Source organism: Pygoscelis adeliae, unplaced genomic scaffold (genome assembly GCF_000699105.1).
Source record: "Pygoscelis adeliae isolate BGI_AS28 unplaced genomic scaffold, ASM69910v1 Scaffold54, whole genome shotgun sequence".
Taxonomy (NCBI): domain Eukaryota; kingdom Metazoa; phylum Chordata; class Aves; order Sphenisciformes; family Spheniscidae; genus Pygoscelis; species Pygoscelis adeliae.
This window is the reverse complement of record NW_008824982.1, coordinates 3,247,715-3,253,714: the sequence shown is the minus strand read 5'-3', so window position 1 is coordinate 3,253,714 and position 6,000 is coordinate 3,247,715. Positions and strand designations below refer to the sequence as shown.

General features: G+C 42.8%; 1 protein-coding gene across 1 annotated transcript in view; it reads left to right on the top strand.

Annotated features, from left to right (window-relative positions):
* Positions 1–6,000, top strand: part of PKIB (protein kinase (cAMP-dependent, catalytic) inhibitor beta) — a 57,211-nt gene that overhangs the window by 961 nt on the left and 50,250 nt on the right. The window lies entirely within an intron of this gene.

Genomic DNA, 6,000 nt, shown 5'->3' with positions numbered 1-6,000 from the left:
GTGGGGGCTGAGGGTGCTCCTGGGGGCGTGAGCTCCAATGTCCGGCCGCGTCCCGGGTGTTCTGCGTGACCGTGGGTAAGTCGCGGATGATCCGTCTGCGCCCCCCCCGCCCTGGATGCTTCCGTGCAACTGCCCGGCCGGGTTTAACGTTTGTTAACGGTAGGTACTAACCTCTAGGAAGTGCTCAGGGAAACTGAGGAGAGGTGTCGTAACTAGGCTGCCTCTCGTCAGGAAGAAAACTAAAATGACTTTTTCTCCAGCAGAAAAGCAATCGGAAGTGCTCCAGGTGCAATTTTAATCTACAACTCCTTTCTGACATCGTGCTTGTACGGTCAAATTAATCAGTGGTAAGAACGTGAGGAGTAGAGAGTAAAAATGCCAGCTTTATTTACATAATGACACTGCTTAGTTATGTTCAAATACATTTCTGAAAAATAACCTTTGTGCATGAAGCCCATAATTAAAGTTGCACGGACAAGATAATGAACAACTAACGTGCAGTTTGTTGATGCAAAAGATGTTCCTAGAAAATGAGTTAAAATACATCATTAACTTTCATCTTTCCGTGATTGCAAGGAGTGTCCTTGTACTTCGATCACTCACAAGGCAGGATTTTTTCTTTCTGATTGCAACAAAATGTTGGCAGTAAGAGAATTTTTTCTTAATTCAGTTATGATGGATGCTCCTCTGCATTTGTTAAAAGTGGACTCTGAAGAGCGGGCAAGTGCTTTTAGCGGAGGAAGAAGTAAAAAAGACTATTCAAAATACTCCCGAAGCGACAGATAAAGTGATCTACAGCGTGCTGTTTGGTTGGTGCAGATACACCCAATTCTTAAAGGCTTGAGTTTTGAAAAATAATGAGACTGTGGTCATTCCAAGACAATCCTAGTTGTCTTTGGGGGCGTTGTGTTTAGGACTGATGAATGTGAAAATATATACATCATGTTGACTTACCCAGTATAACTTCATCACCTTTTGTAGCTAGCAAAAACCAGTTTGGATGAAACATTTGATCAGAACGGAGACCTTGAAGGAAAGACCATGACTTTGTTTGGCTTTCCTCACTGAAGAAATATTTTTTTTTGCTTCAGTTTTTAATATTCCCTTTGAAATGCTGAACTTCAATGTTTGTGTTATGATGTTTGTGAAATGTTACAGTGTGGTTGATAAGCTACTTACATGGAAGTAATATAAATTGAAACTTCACTAGAAATATCCAAATAACTTACAAAAGCAATCGCTTTACTGTACCATTAGAGTGAAGGTTTAGTTCTATAGATGGATTTTGAAATAAACCCTGTTGGAATAGAGACCAGTCTACCTTATTTTGTCTTAGACATGTCATGGCAGTAACAAATTTAAGCAAAACAGCATAACGTACATCAGTATGCTATAAAAATATACAGGAGCCTCAAAATCATGACAAATTTAAGAAATATTGATGCAAATCATGAAATGCAGAGAGAGAGAAAGTCAGGTCATGTTGTTAATCTGTCTGGAAGTGCAAAATTGTTCCCTTGTGTCCATTTATTGATCTATTCTGTTCAAATAGTATTTTCTGTTAGCATAACAATGAGTCTTTTTAATGAATCATTCAGAATGTACCTGCTTCCTTTGATTTCTAAAACCTGGGATGAAAATCTGTGAGGAATCATACGTGCAGTTTTCACATCAGCTAAAGATCACTCTAGTGGGAGACTGTATGTTCCCTGAACTCCTGCCGAGCTTTCTGCTGGACTTCATTGATTTCTCTTTCTGGTGAAGATGCTCCAGGACCTTGCTCACTTCTCCGGGCATGGCTCCCTCTTGACTGGCTTTGGGGGAAAAGTGAGGGAAATTTCTGTGCTCTCTCCAGATCTTGATGGCCAAAGAGCCTTCATGCACTGCAACGCCTCCCTAGCGTGCTCCTTGTTTTCTCAAACAGTTTTGCGAGCAGTGAAACAATGCAGGATTTAGGATTGATGGCTTGATTTGTTTCACTCTGTGGCATCCAGACTGGCCACTCGGACCCATGGGATCGCCACCAGCACTGAAAGGGGAGAATTACAAAAATAAATCCAAGCTGTCTTGTCTGGTAGAAGTATTGGGCAGTCAAACATCTGTGTTAGAATGGATTAAGATTCTGGCCTTTACATTTTTACAAGGGGATCATCCAGATTTTCATTGCAGCCTAAGAGTATGGCTTAGCAGAAATCCTAGAAAGTCAGGAATCGTGATCTGGTTGTGAAAAGCTCCAAAATCTGGCTTTCCTTATGTGAAATAATGTCTTCTGTACTTGACTTAATAATTCTGGTTTTAGAAGTTTTTCCCATTTAAGATTTCTGCTTGTTATTTCTTCCCCTCTGTCCTGACTATATTCTTTTCAACCTGGTTTCCTAATGTGGTGAAGCTGAAACAATAATGCCATCTTGACTAATAGACCCCCTCATTGTCCCGGAGTAATTTTTCACCCCCAGGGATCAATTTCAACCAATATAAATAGAAGAGTAGAGATTTCAAAGTGATAAAATTCTTACAAACCTCAAGACTGCTGATGACCAGGGAGATGAGAGTGACGAGGTTGATGTCCCCACTGAGGGAAGAGCTGTAGCAAACATTCAGCTTATCAGACATGAGAAAATTTGTGTGGGTGCTCCATAGGATGCTGAGCTTCATAGCTGCTGCTACTCACAGGGCTGGTGGTTGTATTTTTCAATTTCTCTGCTCCTTGGGAGTGCACAGTCTTGGAAGTTTTGATCACGCCTTTTCTCCTCCATAGTCCCCTCAAAATAAGCTCTATTTGTCCAAGATGTTTCTGGTAATGAGATAGATATAAGTGCTGTTGGTCCTCAACTTCATAAACCGACCTGTTGCTTTCCCAGCCCATCATTTAATACTTCTAGATGCAGGCTTGATAGCCAACAGTGCCGTAATTTTCTTTTGTTACCTTGGCTCACTGCAAACACTCGATTACTGTGGTCACAATAAAACCTACTTTCTTCCACAATCAGTTTCTCTGAATTGCTTACAAGTTTTTGATTAGACTTTAATTGGCTTCTTACTGCCACTGCTGTTTCTTCTGGTTATGGCTGCATCCGAACGTCCTCTTCTGCTTTCTCTGCATAGCGGGATGCTGTAGCACTCTCCCCGTGTCATGACAGGAGGAGGATAAAGGAGGAGAAATGTGAAAAGGAGGTTATCTAGCAAGACCTTTATAAGTACATGATGCTTTTACTGACTTTTAAGTGGTGGTTATTGTTCTGATTATTTGTTCTGTTACATAACTAAAGTTAAGAGCTGTGTTTATGGGTAATTGCCCACTTTCTCCTTCCTTGTCTTTCCAACATTAATACCATCACAATACTTCCTTTCTTCTCTCTTTCATTACCTCCCTAAAAAAATGGCTTTGGGTGGTTTTTTTTGTTTTGCTTTGTTTTTTAGAAAGCTTTAATAGTATAGTAAGTTGATTTGCTAATTTTTTTCCTATTGCAGAAATCGTATCAACTGGACTTGCTGCCTGGGCCTGAAGGTACATATATAAATGAAACCAGTTTAGTAAAGTGCTTAGTGAATAATGTTAATTTCTTTTTAAATATTCATCTGCATTCAAGTTGCACTAAGCTCTCCTTTACATCTTTTAGAAATCATTTATATATTATTAAAGCCTGCATTCCTCGCTAAAGAGAGAGTGCCGTGCTTGTATAGCGATTACATTTGACTTTATTCTCCCAGTTTATATTAGCAAGAGGAGGAATGAGGCGCACAAGAACGTCTTTTTTTCTGGGAACAAGCACATATGCTCATGTAACATCTTGCCCTGCCTCATCTTCTTGCACTTTGATGGAGCCAAATATCCTTCCTTCCCTGCCGCAAGGACCTGGCCCCTCCTGGAAGCCCCACAGGGCTCTCCCCGTGCCCCGGGGAGCTGCCACCAGGCACGCCGGGCTGGGTGCCTCCCAGATGGTTTAAGAGGCAACTCCCACAGCAGTTTCTCACCCCTCGCCCCTCACCAGCAGTTGTGTCGCTCCCAGAAATGTGGGATGTAGCAGCATGCGTAGGTGCTGCCCAGTCTGTTTCGGTTAAGATGCATCCAAGGGATCTTAAAACCCCGCCAGCAGAAGTGTTTAACTTGAACCGCTGTGACAGATCGGGTAGGATGTGCAAACCCCTGCCCTTACAAGGGCAGTGACATCCCACAGAGAGGGGAGCGTGGCCCCTGCCTAGAGGCCAGGGGGATGGGCTGGGGTGGGAAAGCCGGCAGCGGGGCTGAGAACGGGAGTCCTTAACGTGGTTCAGCTACAGCCGAGGCAGCACGTCTAATTACAGCCTAAAAAAAGAGTGCCAGTGAAGGGAGATGACAATTTTACCAGTTGGGTCAGGTTTGCACTGCACAAAAGCAGGCGTGTACCTTGAGCCACCTTTGAGCGCGGAGCTGTGTCAGGTGTACCCAGGCTGAGGCATTTGGACAGGGGGTGTTCAGCTAGCTTGCCAGAGCGCAGTAAGCACTGAATATACGTGGCAGAAGCTTTTCTGCATGTGCTTGCTGTGGTATGTAGCATACATCTTTCCGTGCTGACCCCAGAGGTGGAGGCAGTTCTGTGCTAGGTTGTGCTGCAAGGATGCAGCTCTTAATTAAAAACCTTCCGTTTTGCTGTGGTGTCCTTAGGAAGATCCCAGAGAAGCAACTGCAGATCAGGGAGCGTTTCTTGCTTTTTTCTTCTTTAATCCAGATTAAGCAGTATTTGCTGCATACGTAATGATAGCAACGCATTATTTTCCTCTCTGTTGGCTTTCCCCATCCTGTCCACATGTTCCATCCGACAAAGGAAGATGAAGTAGGTTTGTAGTACACAGTACCGTTTATGTTTGCAGATCTAAACACCTGCTGATGCAGAACAGGGCAATAATTTATGCTGCTTTCCAGCCTTCACGGGCAAATGGGCAGCCTTTTATTGTAGCCCTTTTCAATTACCTTTGAAACCGGTTTACAGAATTCTGTGGGAAACCCACAAGTCTGTCCGTAGGCTCCCGAGTAACCTGTAACTGTGTTTAGTAATGCAGCTGCGGAGCGGTTGAAATGTCCTTGGAGGACGTGCTGCATTCAACACCTCTTGGGTAGGGACAAGCTTCCTCCTCTGCAATGAAAATCCTTCCTTCGGCGTCAGCCTTGGATCAGATCGACATCCTGCAACTCTCTTTGGCTAAAGAGAAGCCAGCAGGTCAATAAAAACAAGTATTAAAGTGAACATCGCTGGAGTGTGTAAGCCATTTTTACAAGACAAACCCAAATGCCTTCAGATCTCTGGGTTTGGTCTTTGTGATTATTATCCCTGATGGAGCAGGCTGATTTGTTGAAGGTTATGTCACTAGGATACTCTTCACAGTATTCTGAGTTAGTTGCGAATACAAAATGGTTAGTAGTACTTGTGTGATAGGCCTTAAAAGAAAAGGAACCAACAAAAATGAGAATGAGGAAAACGAGGGAAGAAGGAAGTTTCAGTTTGTGTGCCCGGAGCTTTTAATAGTGCTACTTCTCAATACTTTTAGGACAGTATTGCATTAAAGCGTGTACCTTTTCCCCATGACATAACATATTCTGATTAGGAAACATCTTGGAGTTATCCTATATCCTAGAGGGTGTTTATGTGGAAGCCCTGTGGCTGTGTGTATATTCATGTACACTACAGAAAACACCTGGAAGTGTGGTATTTCATGATCTCTGTACGATGTCTGGTGTCTGAGGCTGAGATACCAGATAGGCATTAATAAAATTCACGCAACTACGTATTCTGTCTGGATAAAGTATTCCCTTTTGCTCAGGCTTGACGCCTCCTTTAAGTTTTGTTTTGCCTAGTTTTGAAACCTGTGTCATTTGTGTCCTCTAGCTGAGCACCTCACCCATCGATAATTTCTTCATTACAAGGTATCTTGCTTTTGCTTAGACAGAAGCAGAAGCGTTGGCAGCTGTTATATATTTCATACTGACTAATGAAAGTGCTCTGTGACATATCCCTGTGTAAT